The sequence below is a fragment of the Carcharhinus amblyrhynchos genome, chromosome 10, assembly GCF_965287045.1.
Source record: "Carcharhinus amblyrhynchos chromosome 10, sCarAmb.v2.hapA, whole genome shotgun sequence".
Classification (NCBI taxonomy): Eukaryota; Metazoa; Chordata; class Chondrichthyes; order Carcharhiniformes; family Carcharhinidae; genus Carcharhinus; species Carcharhinus amblyrhynchos.
In genome coordinates, this window is record NC_137333.1 from 14600320 (window position 1) to 14620089 (window position 19770).

The window sequence follows — 19770 nt, forward strand, 5'->3', positions numbered from 1 at the left end:
ATAGTGAAGGAATGGAGAGATATTTCCAAGTCAGGATGGTGTGCGTCTTGGAAGGGAACTTGTAGGGGATAGAGTTCCCATGCATCTGCTTCCGTTGTTCTTCTAGGTGGTAGAAATTGCAGGCCTGGGAGGTGCTATTGAAGAAGGCCAGGCAAAGGGATCTGGGTGTTTTCATTCATAAATCACAGAAAACTAGTATGCAGATACAGTAGGCAATAAGGAAAGCAAATCTTGGCATTTATTGCTAAAGGAGTAGAACATAAAAATAGTGAAGTGTTGCTGCTTCTGTACAAAGCATTATTGAGACCACCCTTAGAATATTATGCATAGTTTCATCCCCTTACCTGGGGAAGGATGTAGTTGAATTGGAGGTGGTTCAAAGGAGGTTTATCAGATTGATTCCAAGATGAAGAAAGATTGAGCAGTTTAGGCCTAACTTCATGGAGTTTCGAAGAACTAAAGGAGATCTACCTAAGGTATAAAAGATGATGAGGTGGGAGTGGGGGGGAGGTTGGTTGACAGAGGAGATGTGAAGAGGCTATTTTCTCTTGTAGGAAAACCTAGAACAAGAGAGCATGGTTTTTGGATAAGTGATAGCAGATTTCAAACAGAGATGAGGAGAAATTACTTCTCTCAAATGGCGGTGAATCTATGGAATTCACTACGCCAGAGAACGGTGAATGCTGAGACATTGAATAAATTTAAGGAAGAGGTGGACAGCTTTTTAATTAGTAAGGATTTGAAGGGCTATGGTGAACAGGCAGATAAGTGGAGTTGGGGCCCAGGTGAGATCAGCCTGATCATATTAAATATTGGAGCAGGCTTGAGGGGCTGAATTGTCAACTCCTATTGCTAGTTCTTATGATTATTATTAAGTTGCTGCAGGGCACATTGTAGATGGTATACAGTGCTGCCATTGTGCATCACTGGTGGAGGCAAAGCATGTCTATGGTGATGAATGGGATGCCGATCAAGTGGACTGCTTTGTCCTGGAAAGTGTCTTGAGCTGTTGGAACTATACTTAACCAAACAAGTGGAACATCTTCTATTACATTTCTGACCTGTACCTTGTGTATGGTGAACAGTGTTTGGGGGGTCAGGAGATGAATTTCTTGCAATAGAATGCTTAGACTCTAACCTGTTCTTGTAGCGTCAGTATTTACATGGCAAGTCCAGCTCAGTTTCTAATCAATGGTAACTCCCAGGATGCTGATGATGAGGGATTCAGTGATAGTAACGCCATTGTTTGTCAGAAAGAGGTAGTCTAGTTGGAGATGGCCTTTACCTAGAACGTTTGTTCTCATCAGTGAATATCCTCAGTTTTAACCTTATGATGGAGGGGAGGTCGGTGAATAAGGTTGAGACCATTATGCCATCCTTATGAACCTGTATGTGTATCCCTCAGTTAAGAAACTGGGTCCCCAGCAAACATAATCATTTTTATTTGTGTTAATTATGGAACCAAACGAGTAAAGAATTTTCCTTTAGGTTCTGTTTTTAATTTTGCCAGGATTCCTTGATACCACAGCCAGTCAAATGCTGCCTTGGTGTCAAGGGTAGTCATTCTCATCCCATCTCTTCAATGCAGCTCCTTTGCCCATGTTTGGACCAAGGCTGTATTGAGTTTAGGACTCAAGTGGCCCTGGCAGAGCCCAAAGTAAGCATCAATGAAGAAGTTATCGCTGTGCAAGTGCAGTCTAGTACCACTGTGGGTGATGTGATTTGATTTGATTTATTATTGTCACATGTATTAACCCACAATGAAAAGAGTTGTTTCTTGTGCACGATACAGACAAAACATACCATACATAGAGAAGGAAACGAGAGAGTGCAGAATGTAGTCATAGCTAGGGTGTAGAGAAAGATCAAGTTAATGCGAGATAAGTCCATTCAAAAGTCTGGCAGCAGCAGGGAAGAAGCTGTTCTTGAGTTCGTGGAGTCACCTTCTATCACTTGGCTGAATGGCAGCTGATGGGGCGATAATTAGATTTGCCCAGTATTTTGTCAAAATACAACAACTGGTGATATAAAGAATGGGAATTTAAATGCAAACTGCACTGAACAGAACTTGCTTTCTTGTGAACCTTTGTGTTCATTTCAGGATCATTCTGCCAGAATCCAGCCGCACTCACGGATCTGGCCGTACTTCAGATTGAATTAATCAGACAAACATATGAATTAGGAGCAAGAGTAGAGAACTCAGCCCCTCGAGCCTGCTCTACCATTCAATAAGATCATGGTTGATCTGATTGTAACTTCAACCCCATCTACTTCCTACCCTTGATACCTTTTCACTGATCAAGAATCTATCTAGCCCTGCTTTAAAAATATTCAAAGACTCTGCTTCCACCGTCTTTTGACGAAGAGAATTCCAGATACTCTCTGATGGAAGAAAATTCTCCTTATCTCTGTCTTAAGTGGTTAGCACTGCCGCCTCACAGCACCAGGGACAAGGGTTCAATTCCAGGCTGGGGTCATTGTCTGTATGGAGTTTGTACGTTCTCTCTGTGTCTGTGTGTATTTCCTCTAGGCGCTCCGGTTTCCTCCTACAGTCCAAAGGTGTGCAGGTTAGTTTGATTGACCATGCTAAATTGATCCTAGTGTCGGGGATTAACAAGGTAAATATGTGCGATTATGGGAATAGGACCCGAGTGGGATTTTGTTTGGTACAGATTTGATGGCTGAATGGTCTGCTTCTACACTGTAGGGTTTCTATAACCAGGGTTGTATGACTTTGCTTGGGTAAGACCCATAAAATCTCGCCTGAGGCCGATGGAGAATTCCATTCTGCAAGCCTCACTCGCCCTGAATCCAGGGCAGGTTTGCCGATAAAATTCCAACCTATGTTTCTATTCTAAATCACCATGGTGAGTTTCTGTGGAGTACACCCATTTCTGGGCCTTCAACAAGGGTCAAAATTAAGCCTTTATGTTGGCTGAATAGCTCTAATAAATACATTTTAAAATCATTTGAATACTTTTTCACTTCACTCAGAAAATGTGCACGAGTATAATTAGTAGTTGATTTTTATTCACCTTTAAATCATTTTCATTTGTTTAAAATTGGATTCCTCATAGTTGCAGAATTAGTCATTGATTAAAATGCTTATTCTTTAGTGATAAACCAATTTTGACCTGTATTAATCAAATTGCATTAGCCTTTCACTCTTTAATAAATCAAGAAATATTTCGAAAGCAGTAAAGTATTTAAAAACGTTGCTTAATACTGCTGTCCCATGAAAGATTTTACATTTGGCAGTATATACATGATTTTGAGTGGAAGATTGGGAGCAAATACAGTTCTTAAAACTGAAAGAAATCGAACACCAATATATTTAAATTCTTGGACAAAATCCAGCATTTGTAATCGGTATTATTTATTTGTTTTTCATGCACCTAATTATTATCCAGAATTTATTTCCCCAACATCAATGAACAATTAAGAATATGTTACTTTTCTATTTTTCTATCCGTGTCACAAAAACACTTACATTAACACTGCAATGAAGTTACTGTGAAAAGCCTCTAGTCGCCACACTCCGACAGTGTTTGGATACACTGAGGGAGAACTTAGCGTGGCCAATGCATCTAACCAGAATGTCTTTCGGACTGTGGGAGGAAACCGGAGCACCCACAGAAAACCCACACAGACATGGGGAGAATGTGCACAGGCCACACAGTGATCCAAGCTGGGAATAGGACCCAGGTTGCTAGCGCTGTGAGGCAGCAGTGCTAGCAATGTGCCACTGTACCACCCTCATTCAAGAATAGTTACATCAAACACAACTTAAACATTTTTTTTGTCTCAATAGCATCTTCCTGAATTAAAGACACAACACTTTCAAGTAGGCTCCAGCTGTTCATGAATTTGCATTGTAATCATTTAAAGTTAAAGTTTATTTATTAGTCACAAGTAAGGCTTACGTTAACACTGCAATAAAGTTACTGTGAAATTCCTCTAGTTGCTGCTCAGCTTGTTTAAAAGCTATTTGTTTTAATCAATCCTTTTTGTTTTGTAAAATAGACAGATTGGCAGCTGCTACCTCTAAAGTGGATAGAGATAATAGTTGGAATTTTATGGCTGTTCAGATGGGATGGGATTCTCTTGTCCCACTGCAGGGAATGGAGATTTGACAGAACGTCAAATTCTCCGACCTCGCTTACAGCAGTGGCGGGTCGTGAACAGCTGGAAAATTCCAGCCAATATTTTCGCTCCTGTTTTTAAATCTGTTTGTTCGTAAACAATATGGCTGGAATTCTCTGATGTCAATGGCACCACCGCTACCAGCAAGAACGGAGAATTTGACGCTCAGCCAGAACTCCATTCACTGCAGCGGGACTGGAGAATCCCAGCTGCAGGTGAGGTCAGAGAATTCCAGCCTATGTCTGAAAAATTAATGGATGAATTTCAATGAAACTTGGTATATAGATAAGGAATGGCTTCAAAGAAGAATTGATTGGTTTGAAGTGAAGATGTGGATCCATATCTGGATGATGGAATTGTTTTTAAAGGATCCATCATTAATCTTTGGAGATAGGGCAAATTGACTTTTTTTTAGCAATGCTATATGTTGCTTGATTTAGAATGTTGTTCATAGTTTTGGAATGTTATAGATCACCTCCGCTACAGAGAACCATTGGACAATGGCCACTTGGTTGGCACAGTGGCACAGTGATTAACACTGCTGCCTCACAGTGCAGGGGACTCGGGTTTGATTCCTAGCTTGGGTCACTGTCGGTTTGGAACTTGTATGTTCTTCCCGTGTGTGCGTGGGTTTCCTCCAGGCGCCCAATTTCCTCCCAGAGGTGCGTCGGTTAGGGGAATTGGCCATGCTAAATTGACCCTTAGTGTCAGGGGAACTAGCTAGGGTAAATGCATAGTGTTATGGGGATAGAGCCTGGGTGAGATTGTGGTCGATGCAAACTCGATGGACTGAATGGCCTCCATCTGCATTGTAGGATTCTACGGTTCTATGTGGATTATTTCTCATACCTTTGAACCTCCTCTCAGAGAGGGCAGACAGACACCAATGATGAAATTCAGCATTGCCCCAAGTGTGCCAGCACAGTCTTTAGCCAACTGAGGAAAAGAGTTTTTAATGTCAAAGACATCAAACTTGGCATCAAGCTTATGGTCTACAGGGCTGTAGCGCTGTTTGCCTCCTTTGATGCATGCGAGACATGGCCAACATACAGCAGACATGTTAAATCCTTGGAGAAATATCACTAGCAGTGCCTCTGCAAAATCCTGCCAACTCAATGACAGAATAGGCATTCCAATATCAGAGTTCTTTCTCAGGCCAACATCTACAGTATCAGCTGCGGGTGAAGTTGGAGAATTCTAGCCTATGTCTCAAAAACTAATAGGTGAATTTCGATGAAGCCTGGTACATAGATAGGGAATGGCTTCAGAGAAGAACTGATTAGTTTTAAGTGAAGATGTGGATCTTAGAATTATAGAATATTAGAATTATAACAACTGTTCCACCGTGCCGCTCAAGTGGCCATTGTCCAACGATTCTCTGTAGTGGAGGTGATCCATAACATTCCAAAACTATAAACAACTTGGCTTGATTATTATAGATAATCAGCTATGTTGGGTGGGCCTCATTGTCTGTGTGCCTGATGCAAGACTCCCAAAACGATCTCTGTACTTTGAGCTTCTTCACGGTTACCAGAAGGGCAGAGGAAACATTTCAGGCACATCCTCAAAGCTTTCCTGGAAAAATGCAACATTCCTGCCAATTCTGAGCTCGAGATTGGCCAAACTGGAGAAGAAGCATCTGCGAAGATGTCAACTATTTCAAAAGTCTTCGACAGGTTTAGCATATTTTTAAATTATGCTAAATTCTCCCTCAGTGTATCCAAACAGATGCCAGAATGTGGGGCTAGAAGATTTTCATAGTAACTTCATTGCACTGTGAATGTAAGCCTATTTGTGACTAATAAATAAACTTTTATGTTAAACTTCATTGACACCTTTGTCACCTTCAAACTTGTCAATTCCACTGCACTCTTGGGTTGGTCTCCCATCTCCTATTTGCTGTCTGAGGCAATTTTTTCTTTGTTTTTATTTCAATTCAGTCCAATCAAGTCTAATTCAGAGTCTCAACAAGTTGAGACATTCCTGATCCAAGCTGACAAGACAGGGCTCTCACCTCTTGTCTTGGGCTTGATCTACACGATCCAAGCTGATTGGAGTAGGCGTAGTTTCTCCTTCAAGGCTTGATCTCATTTGCACCTTAGCCTAAAGGCCGAGATGCCGCTTGAAAAAATTGCTTCAAATGAAGATAAAATGTAACCTAATAACGTCAACCAAGTACAGCATGTTGACGCTACACTTGATCTTAACCAAAAGGCAGAGGCCGAGTTGCTGCAGAAGGCTGAGGTGATTTTTTTTTGTTTACTTTTTCCCAATCCAATCAAGTCAAATTAAAGCCAATTCAGAGTCCCAACAAGTTGGGACATTCCCAATCCAAGCTGATAAGACAGAGCTCTCACCTCCTGTCTTGGGCTTGATCTACATGATCCAAGCTAATTGGAGTAGACGTAGCTCCGCCTCCAAGGCTTGATCTCATTTGCATCTTAGCCCAAAGGCCCAGATGCCGCTTTAAAAAATTGCTTCAAATGAAGCTGAAATGTAACCTAATGACTTCAACCAAGTGCAGCATGTCAATACTACACTTGATCTTAGCCAAAATGCCGAGAAGCGATAGCCAAATTAAGTCAGTCAAAGGATCTCCTTCGAAGGACCACAGGGAAGTTATCCCAGTGCCCTGGCCAACATTCATGTCTCATTTACCACTACTAAAGCAGATTATCTGGTTATTATCACCTTGGTGTTTTGGAGGGTATACAGTGTGAAAATTGGCCGTTGTGTTTCGTACATTACAAAAGCTACAAGGGCGCTTTGTGAAATGATTCTTGAAAGTCCTGTAGAGCTATATAAATGCAAATCTTTTTTTTGTTGAAATGGCAGGTTCCAATAGGATTTTACAATTTGATCCATGTTAAGAGCACTGACTAAGAGCTTGCTAACAGTTCAAAAGAGCAATGTAACATGGAATGAAACAGTGCTGATTTATGTTTCCACAACTTTCCTATCGCTTAGCACAACAGCAGAGGAAATAGTCCCTGTTAAGCATACCATGGATTGTTTATGATGATGCTTCATTGGCCATCCATTTTACTTTACCTTCCCAGCCACCCCACCCTGCCCTCCCACCCACCCATCTTCAATGATTTCAGTGAGGGGGAAATAAGGTTTAGCCCACTCTGTGGGCTTGCTCTCTTGCTGTACTGGACTTATTTCTATGCAGTTTAAAGTGTGAGGTACTGAACCACATACAAAGCAAAAAGCAAATCTGAAGAGTAGAATATTTTTGAGCAGATTTCTAGACAACAGAGAAATAATTTTACTTCCATGTTGAAAATAAAACACTGACGTCCATGTATTCAGAACAAGCTTCCAGGCAGAAGGATAGATGTTGTTATCAGCAATTTAATCCTATGGATTAACAACAGGCTTTTAGCAATTTTTTTCTCACTTGGAGTCCAGAACTAGGGGTCATAGTTTGAGGATAAGGGGTAAACCTTTTAGAACTGAGGTGAGGGGAAATTTCTTCACTCAGAGGGTGGTGAATGTGTGGAAATCATTCCCACATAAGGTAGTTGAGGCCGAAATGTTGTCTGATTTCAAGAAGAAATTTGATATAGCCTCCTAGTAAATCCGTTTGGATAGAATCTTATCTTCAAATAAAGAGTCCATATTATTGTCTCAACCCCCTTTGTGTCTAACTGGAACATTTTCATTGAATAGAGGAGAATGCAACAGGGTGGTGGGATGGCAGAATGTGTTTAAAGATAAGCTCCAGAAGTTTGCAGAGGAGCTGTTGTCAAGGGACAATTAAACCCCAAAAACTACTTCAGTATTTACCTCCCTCCCTCCTTCTCTAACCAAAATAAAAAATATAGTCACTTTGAGGACCACAAACAAAAGAAAGAAAAACAGAGGAAGAGAGAGAGGTGAGGTATATTTTTGTTCTATGGGCGGCACCGTGGTTAGCACTGCTGAAACACAGCTTCAAGGACCCATGTTCAATTCCGACTTCAGGTCACTGTCTGTGTGGAGGTTGTATGTTCTGTGTCTGCGTGGATTTCCTCTGGGTGCTCCGGTTTCCTGCCACAGTCCAAAGATGTGCAAGTTAGTTTGATTGGCCATGTTAAATTGCCACTTAGTGTCAGGGGGACTAGCTAGGATAAATATATGGGGTTCTGGAATTTGGGTTTGGGTAGGATTGTGGTTGGTGCAGACTCAATAGACCAAATTACCTCTTCCTGCGCTGTATGATTTTTATGATTCTATGACTTCAACTGGGCAGAATACAAGCCTCAAGTGCTCTGTAGGCAGAAAAAGAACAAAACTGGTCTGAAAGTCAAACCGCTGTCAAAATCCATCATTTGTAAGGTGCTTTGTAAGGATTCTACACACAACCCCTTCAGTAGAAAGTAGTATCTCACTCCAACCAGCCATTGTCAGGTGCAGGTGAGGTTGTTCAGAGCTCTGAGAGCTTCATTAGTGAAAGTCTAACTGCTGCAAAGTTTAAGCAGGAGCAGAAATTCAGCAGCAGACTGCAGGTGGTTGCACTTCAAGTAAAACTCCACAGATAGGAGAGCTCATTATTGTTCAAGGTCAGACTGAGCTGGAAAAAAAAATCTGTTCAGGAACAGCTCCAAATAGCTGGAAAAACATTTCTGCATTTTTTCACTATTAGCTTTCATTTTTGAAGTCTACAGCCATTTTTCCACCCAAGTCACTGCTTCGTGAGTGGAGAATAGAGTTAAACTGGGAAAATCAGAGAAAGCTCAAAAGCATCGCCATTACAGTCAAGAAGAACCTATGACCACCTAAGGCAGTGGCCACTAAAGGTACTGTAACTCAAAGCTATATTAACACTCAAAGAGCTGGAGAAGATGTATCAAAAGCTTAAAAATCTTGCACCAAATTTCCAACACTCAATTGGAGAGCAACAGATTGCCGACCGGAGCTTATTCTGCTCCAACAATGCATTGAGCTGCATTTTGTAGATTTCAATATTTCCCAGCCAGATCCATAAAATCCAATGAATCCCTACAGTGCATTCAGCCCATCGATTTTGTTTCGACTCTCTGAAAGAGCACCTTAGCCAGTTCCCTGGTGCTATGAGGCAGCAGTACTAACCACTGTGATGCTGTTTTTTAACAGATAAAAATACCACTAAAATTAGAATTGCTGGAGGCAATGAAGGCCTTCAAAAACAGAACCCATTAGGTCTGTCTGATGGCTATATTAAAGATCCAGATACAACACTCGAAGATCAACTGCGAGTGAAACTCAACATTAAAATATACCACATTGAATTTCTATCCTTTGAACAAAAAACAACAGAGAGCATTGATCAATTTCTAAGCAGATGCAGAGACAAGGATTGGAACTTTCTAATTGGTCAAGCCGACAACAGTGGGAGGAGAAGGTCCCTGCGGAACTCATGGGGGTGTGGATCTGACTTCATTGTGGCAGAGTTAGCCAACAGATTGATTCTGCTTGTGTTCCCATTTATTCCAGTGAAAACATTCCAAAAAGGCTTGGAGCAACTCGAAGGTTACACCATGGAAACGTTACTGCAAACTGCTGGGGACACAGATCCTACAGGGTTATAGATAATTCATCCACAATTCGCACAATAGTCGACGCAGGCAAGCCAGGTAAACAAAGTGGGCAGTCCCCGGGCACCAAGAAAATGTCCAGTTTTTAATGCTGCATGTAAAGAGGAAGCACTACTGCAGAAAGCAGAAGCCAGCACAAGTGATTCAATATTACCAGGTACCACAATTGGGCCCTATTTTACCCTTTTGATTCTAAGTGTTGTGTGGACTTGAATCTGGGAGCGTTTCAGGTCTGATTTTTAGACGCATTCTCAGGTGCCCATATATGCACCCTGCCTGCAAAAACATCAGCGATTCAAAATCGTGCTGTACAAGCCTATGGGTGGGGCTTAATGTGCCTGAAACCTGCAGCACTGATCGACACCTTCAACTGTGCACTGGGGACAACAAAAAAATGATAGAATGTTGTTCCCCTGTCACATCCCTCCCAGGCCAAATAATGTTTCCCCCTAGCCCCCACAGACATTGCTCCACACCCACAACATTAATAACCCCCCCATCCGACCATCACCCAGACCGATCGCCTGCTCGTCCCCCTTCCTCCCTATCAATCTCAGGCAGAGTGGCAGCGGACCCCCTTCCCCTCCCACTGATCTCAGGCAGAGAGATCCACCCTCCAACCTACAGATATCAGCCAGGTTGATCCTACCACCCTGACCGTGGACCCTCCCGCACAAGGCCCCCATCTCCTCTGATGGCTGTGTGACACCTCCCTCTCTCTCCGCCGTACCCAATCATTGAGGCATTTATTCACCACCCGCACCCCCTCCCCATCAGCACACCTGCGAGCGCTCACTTGCCTTCCCCTCAATGCTCACAAGCAAACTGCATGGAACTTGCTAGAATGTTCTGCCAAACTAACTGTAGCTGATCTGCCCTAACGAGAGGTAGCTCCATTTAAAACTCAAGCATGGACAGGCAGGCATTCCTGCGCAAAACGTGTGCACAACCAGACCCCCAATTCTCTGAGGGCGACCTTGAGAGGCTGCTGGATGCAGCAGAGGTGAGGCCGGACACCCTTCCCACCCCCACCACCCTCCTCCCCGCCCCACCACCCCCCACCCCACCCCCACCCCCAGGAGGACACAGACCAAGGGGGGGTCTTGCTGATGGAAATGCAACTTGGGAGAAAGCCCCCAAACTGGGAAGCAGTGCCAGAAAAAGGTCAACAACCTTATCCATGTAGCAATGGTGAGTGCTGAATCTCAGCTTGCGTCTTCCCCCAGATCCTTCCACCCCCAGCACCCTGCATTCTTCCAGCTCCTGACCCCCAAGGACCTCCTTCCTTTCTCCCCAATGAGCCCCACTGCGCTTGCCCTCTAAGGACCATCGCCTGATACTCTGCAGGAGTATCTCCTTCTTTCATGGCTCCTTCTGTCTCCACAGAAGACCAACCATAACGGGTGTGAGAGGGCAAAGACACGGGGTGGTGAGATAGACCTGTGGGTCCTCGCCCCCTTTGAGGAGCGGGTGCAGGAACTCTCAAGGGGAGATACGGGCTGTCAGCGGCAGCATGGTCGGGCTGCTGTCAAGACCTGAGCCCTGTCGTTCCTCCACTTATTTTGAGGCAAATTGTTGGGGGCATGAGTTCCATGTGAGAGGGTCAAGGTTTAAAGGAGAAGAATGTTTAATTGCACAAAGAGAGTAGCGGGTGCCTGCAATTCGCTGCTGAGGGAAGTCGTGGATGCAGATACGATAGTGATATTTAAGGGGCGTCTTTACAGCAATGTGAATGGGATGAGAATAGAGGTATATGGTCCCCGAAAGGGCAGAAGGTTACAAATCAGATGGGCAGCCTGGTCGCTGCAGCTTGGAGAGCCGAAGGGCCTGTTCCTGTGATATAATTTGTTTATTCTTTGTTCTACGTTCAATGGAGACATGTGAATCATGTCTTTGATATCCTGGATTCCTCTCCCTCCCTTGCACTTAGCCTTCCTCCTGTCTTGCAGGGACTCATCTGGACGCCCTGAGACCTCCTGGACTCCAGACCTATACTGCAGCTCCCACCCATCCTGGTTCAGACAGCTTGGGTGAGTTCTCAGGGGATATGGATGAAGGGTTCTCCAAGGGTGCTACCATTTTGGCACCATCTGCCACCTCTCAACTCAACATACCAGATGGGTGGATCCAGTTAGTGATGAGGTTCCTGTGTCACTCTCTGGTGAGCATGACACACCTGACAATGTACATCTGGTGGAGGAGGATATGTCTGAGGCCTCTGGCACGCAGGGGCCTGCCGGAGGTAAGGACTCAGCTGGCCCCAGGCTATATGCTGGTTCTCTGAGATCACTTCTCCCTCAGCTGATGAAGATGCAGCAGCAGAGCCAGGGAATGCAGGAGGGGCTGACACTGGACTGACTGCAAGGGTGCTGGGAGGAGTTCCAAAGCTTTCAGGTGGACCAGCTATTGCCTGTCTTGTGTGCTTCCCAGGCCAACACTGCAAGGGTGACATCTGCAGTGGAAAGCCTCGGGCAGGGGATCCTCCCAACAAGTGCCGAGCGATAGCTGAGTCGCAGCAGGCCACAGCTAAGGAACTGAGCAGGCTTCTTGACGTTCTGCCGCCTATGGCTGAGAGGCTTGAAAGCTTGCAGGAAATCCAGCGGGTGAGCGCTGAGTCACAGTTGGCTATGGTAGTAGCCTTAAGAACGTGACCCAGTTGCATAGGGTCATGGCTGAGGGGTTGCATAGCGTGGCCCAGAGTCAGAGGGGAGTTACTGCAGCCATTGAGAGATGACCCCCACCTCAAGTAGTCATTGCAGAGGGCTCGACCACCATGTATAGGACGCAGTTGGTCCTTCAGGGCTGGCAATGCCAGGTGATACCAGAGCTTCTGGAGCTCACTGCAGAAGCACCGCTGTCCAATGCAGTGACCCAGGGCCCCACAGGAACCCCAGGGGAGGAGGAAGGACTCGACAGCCATTTAAAGTGAACTGGATATCTCGGGAAACAAAAGGGTGTTGAAGTGCCTGATCCTTTTTCCAGGCCCAGTTTTCTATTTAAAAGCAAGGAATGGGTGGGCAATGATTTGAAATTACACCCGATTCTTAATGGATACATTTGGAAGTAATCAATTTGACCCAGAATGAAACCACAATACTTAATTTGAGGAATATATCTATAGCGAAATGAGATAATGTAGAAATTAATTAAAATGAAGTATCAATTCATCATTCGCAAATTGCTTCATAGCTAAATAGTTGGAATCATTTCTCAATTCATAACGATACCTTCAGCCATGTGGCAAACGAGGAGGAATTTTTCTTGCAAAGAAGATTATCATTTCACAAATTCAAAGATGTCACTACTTAGAGCATGAGTGATGTGACCAAAACTCAAAGATGTAACGATCGATCACTGGTTGAAGAAATTCAAACCCACAGCAAAGTTGGATTGTGCCTGATGAATGATGATGCTGTTTTACAATAGGAACAATTTGATCGGATTGCCTCATAAAGAATATGAGAGTTCTGTGTCACACAGTGGGAGCAAGAAGAATGAATTGATATACAAAATCAATAAATTGATCACCTCAATCAGAATTCATTAAAAGTGCTTCACTTATCATAGAATCCCTACAGTGAAGAAGGAGGCCATTTGGCCCATCACTTGTGCACTGACCACAATCCCACTCAGGCCCTATTCTTGTAACCCCAAACATTTACCCTGCGAATCCCCCTGACACGAGGGTCAATTTAGCATGGCCAATCAACCTAACCCGCACATCTTTGGACCGTGGGAGGAAACTGGAGCACCCGGATGAAACCACACAGACGCAGGGAGAACGTGCAAACTCCACTTAGACAGTGACCCAAGCCAAGAATTGAACACTTGACACTGTGAGGCAGCAGTGCTAACCACAGTATCACTGTGCTGCCCTGAGATGTTAAATGGTTCACGTGCACAATGAAAAAGCAAGACTACATGGTGATTAACTGAGACTGTGCACACGAGCTTGCTGAATATATTCCTCCATCAATTACGATTGCCTGGTTTTAAAATATTTAACTCATTGTGGGAAAAATTTATGAAGGTATCTTAATTTTATAATTTGTTAGTGATGTGCCATGGAGACAGCACATCACCACTAAACCACTATAGCAGCATGGTGGCACAGTGGTTAGCACTGCTGCCTCACAACACTAAGATCCCAGATTCAATTCTGGCCTTGGGTGTCTGTCTATATGGAATTTGCACCTTCTCCCCTTGTCTGCATGCATTTCCTCTGGGTGCCCCAGTTTCCTCCCCCTGTCCAAAGATGTGCGAGTTAGGTTGATTGGCCATGCTAAAATTGCCCCTTAGTGTCAGTGGGATTAGCAAGGTAAATGCATGCGGTTACAGGAATAGGGCCTGGGTGTGATTGTGATCGGTACAGATTCAATGGGCTGAATGGCATCCTTCTGTACTGTAGAGATTCTACGAGACAATGATGTCAGTGACAAGATTAGGTACACAATATTGGAACTGGAGGAAAGTTCTGAATGCAAACCTTCTCTGCATATTGGGGGAGAACTTATCAGAACTTGGCAAAGCATCAGGGTCTGACTGAAAACAAGCATGGCCGGTTTTCTCCCTAGATCTTCAGACAGTCCGTCAAAACATAGGAACATAGGAATTAGGAGTGCGAGTAGGCAATTCAACCCTTTGACCCCACTCTGCCATTCTATATGACCATGGCTGATCTCCATCTCCTCCTAACTGCACTCCCCTGTTCTCTCCCCGTAGCCCTTCATTCCACTTTTGATCAAATTTGTGTAAAAACTGGAATAAATCATGTTTTTTTTAGCAAAAGTTTGAAAAAGAATCTTCCACACTTTGTGCACCGCTGAGTCCACTATAGACCATTAGATCATAAGACGTTGGAGCAGAATTACGCCACTCGGCCCATCAAGTCTGCTCTGCCATTCAATCATGGCTGATATTTTTCTCATCCCCATTCTCCTGCCTTTTCCCCGTAACCCTGCATCACCATATTAATCAAGAGCCTATCTATCTCTGTCTTAAAGACATTCAATGACCTAGTCTCCAACTCCTTTTGTGGCGAGGAGTTGCACAGATTCACCAGTCACTGGCTGAAGAAATTCTTCTGCATCTCAGTTTTAAAGGATCGTCCCTTTAGCCTGAGGATGTGCCCTCTGGTTCTAGTTTTCCCTACTAGTGGAAATAGCCTCTCCACATCCACTCTATCAGGCCTTGCAGTATCCTGTAAGTTTCAATATGATCCCCCCTCATCCCTCTGAACTCCAATGTTTATAGACCCAGAGTCCTCAACCATTCCTCATACAAGGTCTTCACTCCAGGGATCATTCTTGTGAACTTCCTCTGGACCCTTTCCAAGATCAGCACATCCTTCTTTAGATATGGGGTCCAAAACTGCTCACAACACTCCAAATGGTGTCTCTTGCTTAAGGTCAAAGTGATGGAAAGGGACTTTTCAGAGGATGGGAACAGCCTATTGAATCTTGACTATGGCGTTAATAATACCATGAGCATGGCTTTTGATTTGATTTGATTTATTATTGCCACATGTATAGGGATACAATGAAAAATATTGTTTCTTGCGTGCTGTAAAGACAAATCATAATATCCATGAAGTATATAGAACAGAATGAAAGAAGAGGTTGCAGAATGTCATATTACGGTCGTAACTAAGGTGTAGGGAAAGATCGACTTAATATAGGGTAAGTCCATTTGCTGATGGTAGCAGGGAAGAAGCCATTCTTGAGTCGGTGGGTTTGTGATCTCAGACTTCTGTATCTTTTTCCCCTTGGAAGGAGATGGCAGAGAGTATGTCCGGAGTACATGGGGTCCTTGATGATGCTGGCTGCTTTTCTAAGGCAGCAGCAAGTGTAGATGGCATAAATGGATGGGAGGCTGGTTTGCGTGATGGGCTGGGCTACGTTCACAACCCTTTATAGTTCCTCACAGTCTTGGTCAGAGCAGGAGTCATACCAATCTGTGATACATCCGGAAAGGATATTTTCTGTAGTGCATCTTTGAAGACAAGAAAGATGGTATACTATGAATTGGAAAACTGCAGATATCCTTGCTTATGCTTGGACTACATTCATGAGCAAGCAATGAAGATAATAAACAAGACTTTATGTTTACTAATAGCAAAATACTGTGGATATCGGAAATCTGATTTATGAACCGAAAAAGTTGGAAATACCCCATCGGGTCAGGCAGTATCTGTGGAGAAAAATATGTTTCTCTCATGAGGCTGCCTGACCAGCTTAGTTTTTCTAGCATTTTCAGTTTAATATTTCAGGCTTGTTGATTTATACAATTCTAAACGCCCCCCCATAATTTGCAATTAGTTTTGAACAAATACTTAGCATTTGTTCAAAACTAATTGCAAATTATGGGGGACGCTTTACAAATGCACATTTCAGATGCACAAGTTATGGATCATAAAAAGGTGACCTCCAGGTTTGAATCTCTGATAATGTCCTCTTAGCATATGAAGGAACACACATTTTTAAAAAAAAATATCTCCACATAATTATCCACTAACTATTTTAAATCACCATTGTAATTATTTCATAAAATGCAATGAACATTACTCAGGCTAATTTAAATTGCCAAATTTGATTTAATACTTTATTTGTACCTTTTCCTTTCCTCTGCACCAATTGTCTTGTATCTTTCAATTCCTTTGCATATCTGTTTTCTACGTTGCTTCTTTAAAATTCTTCTCTCCTCTGATCCTCCCTGTCCTTGTCTACATCTCTTAATATCTGTCACCGGTCCCCCTGTTATCTATTCTGTTTTGATTTATCAGCTGTCACTTCCTTATCTGTAGTTTTTTGTCTTGCTCAGCCCTTCCTCTGCACAATTTCATTGTGCTGTCAATATCTGAAATGATCCATTACATTCAAGAATCCACAGCAAACCATGTGATTCTTGCCTTTTGAGAGTTAACAGTGCACAAAGTGGTTCATATTGGGCTCAGTTTGGTTCTAAGTACTGAATCTGGGCGTGATTCAGATCTGGCTTGTAAAGCTGCTCTCAGGCCCCATTACTACTGCCGTCCCATTCCTGCGCAAATAAGTGCGGCGTGCAGGAATGGGACGGCAGTAGTTATGGGGGATTTCAATCTGCATATTGATTGGTCGACCCATGTTGGACGAGGTGGGCTCGAGGAGGAGTTCTTGGAATGCTGCCGGGATAATTTCCTTGAACAGTGTGTGTTGGAGCCGATGAGGGAGCGAGCTATCTTGGATCTGGTGCTATGTAATGAGGCGGGTAGAATTAGGGACCTTGTGGTGAAGGATCCTCTTGGAGAGAGTGATCATTGTATGGTGGAGTTTCTGTTGCAGATGGAGGAGGAGAAAGTGGGTTCCCGGACATGCGTCCTTTGTTTGAATAGAGGGGAGTATGGTAGGATGAGAAAAGAATTGGCGAATGTGGACTGGGGGAGCGCGTTGGAAGGTAGGTCTGCTGAGGAGCAGTGGAGGATCTTTAAGGAGATCTTTCTTGGTGCTCAGCAGAAATTTATTCCGATGGTCAAAAAGGACCGTAGGAGGAGAGGTAATAAGCCATGGATAACGAAGGAGGTGAAGGAAAGTGTTAAATTAAAAGCGGAGGAATTTAAAGTAGCTAAGAGCAGTGGGCGAGAAGAGGATTGGGAAAGGTTTAAATGTCAACAAAGATTGACAAAGAAGTTGATAAAGGAGGGTAGGAGAAGCTATGAAGCTGGGCTAGCACTTAATATAAAAAAGGATAGCAAGAGTTTTTATAAATATATAAAAAGGAAGAGGCTGGCTAGGGTGAACGTTGGTCCTTTAGAGGATGAGAAAGGGGACCTAGTGGTAGGGGATGGGGATATGGCTAAGGTCTTGAATAACTTTTTTGTTTCTGTCTTCACGGAGGAGGACGTGAATAATTTGCCGAGTGTTAGCGATAGAAAGGTGGTAGGACTGGAGGGTCTTAATGACATTACTGTTACTAGAGAGGTGGTGCTCGACAGACTGGAGGGGCTGATTGTAGACAAGTCCCCAGGACCGGATGGAATGCATCTGAGGGTTCTGAAAGAAATGGCGGAAGTTATAGTGGATGCCTTGGTGGTTATTTTCCAGACGTCGCTGGATTCCGGGGAAGTGCCGGATGATTGGAAAACGGCTAATGTTACGCCGTTGTTTAAGAAGGGTGCCAGGCAAAAGGCGGGGAATTATAGGCCGGTTAGTTTAACGTCTGTGGTAGGTAAAATGTTAGAATCCGTCATTAAGGAGGAAATTGCGAGGCATCTTGAAGGGAATTGCTTGATAGGGCAGACGCAACACGGTTTCATTAAAGGGAAATCGTGTCTGACAAATTTACTGGAGTTCTATGAGGATGTGTCTAGGGCAGTGGATAGAGGAGAGCCGGTGGATGTGGTCTTTCTGGATTTTCAGAAGGCGTTTGACAAGGTACCTCACAAGAGGTTATTGCAGAAGGTCAGGGGACATGGAATTGGGGGTAGGGTGTTAGCGTGGATAGAGGATTGGTTGTCAAATAGGAGGCAGAGAGTGGGGGTCAATGGGTGCGATTCGGATTGGCGGTTGGTGACTAGTGGGGTGCCCCAGGGGTCGGTGCTGGGGCCTCAGCTTTTTACCATTTATATAGATGATCTGGAGGAGGGAACCGAGTGTAGGATGTCGAAATTTGCTGATGACACCAAGATTGGGGAAACGGCAAATTGTGCGGAGGGTGTGGAGAGTCTGCAGAAGGATCTAGATAGGCTGGGCGAATGGGCCAGGAAATGGCAAATGGAATTTAATGTTGGCAAGTGCGAGGTGGTCCACTTTGGTAGGAAGAATGGTAGGAAGGACTATTACTTACGGGGCGAAAAACTGCAGCAGGCGACGGTGCAGAGGGACCTCGGAGTCCTTGTGCATGAGTCGCAAAAACCCAGCTTGCAGGTGTAGCAGGTGGTCAGGAAGGCGAATGGGATGCTGGCCTTCAAAGCGAGGGGGATTGAATATAAAAGTAGGGAGGTCTTGCTGCAGCTGTATAGGGCATTGGTGAGGCCGCAGCTGGAGTACTGTGTGCAGTTTTGGGCGCCGCACCTGCGCAAAGATATTTTGGCCTTGGAGGGAGTGCAGAGGAGGTTTACTAGGCTGATACTGGAGTTGAGGGGGTTGAGCTATGAGGAGAGGCTGAATAAACTAGGCTTGTACTCGTTAGAGTTTAGAAGAATGAGGGGAGATCTCATTGAGACGTATAAGATGATGAATGGGATGGATAGGATAGAGGTGGAGAGACTCTTCCCGCTCAAAAAAGACAGTAGGACTAGGGGGCACAGCCTCAAGATAAAGGGGAGGCGGTTTAGAACGGAGTTGAGGAGGAACTTCTTCACTCAAAGGGTGGTGAATCTCTGGAATTCTCTGCCCGTTGAAGTGGTGGAGGCTGCCTCGCTAAATATTTTTAAGAAGCGGGTTGATGGGTTCTTGATAAGAGAGGGGATTAAGGGTTATGGGGAGAGGGCGGGAAAGTGGAACTGAGCCACAACAGATCAGCCATGATCTTATTGAATGGCGGGGCAGGCTCGAAGGGCTAGATGGCCTACTCCTGCTCCTATTTCTTATGTTCTTACGTTCATACGCACTCAGCCTTGGAAAAAAATGTTGTGAATCTGAATCATGCTGTGGGTGGGGCTTATTGCACTTGAAATGCTGCTGCTCTGAACGGAACCTTCAAATGCGCATTCATATTAAAAAAAGTTGAAAAAGGCTCCCCTGCCACATTGCTCCCGGGTTGGATAAAGCAGCCCGGAAGCACTGGCCCCATCCCTACAACATGACTGTCCCCTTTATCTACCACCCTGCCCGTGACACAGATTGATCACAACCCCCTGCCCCAGATCGCATGCAGAGTGGCAGCTCACACCCCCTTCCCCCCATCGATTGTCTGTAGAGTGGCAGTGGACCCCCCACCCTGCCTCTGCCTCCACCAAAGATCTACCTGGCCTTTCTCTTCCCCTTCACACCAGAGAATGATCTGGCCCTCCCCCTTCCCGTTCTTCTCACAAGAGAACGATCTGGCCTCTCTCCTCCTCCCCCACCAACAGAGAAAGACCTTCCCCCAT

The 19770-nt window shown here is 44.4% G+C and overlaps 1 non-coding gene across 1 annotated transcript; it reads right to left on the reverse strand.

The window, feature by feature from the left end:
- Nucleotides 1-6514: 6514 nt before the first annotated feature.
- Nucleotides 6515-6713, reverse strand: LOC145349616 (U2 spliceosomal RNA). Its single transcript, XR_013888123.1, has one exon. It is a non-coding gene; the product is annotated as a U2 spliceosomal RNA (small nuclear RNA).
- Nucleotides 6714-19770: the final 13057 nt, after the last annotated feature.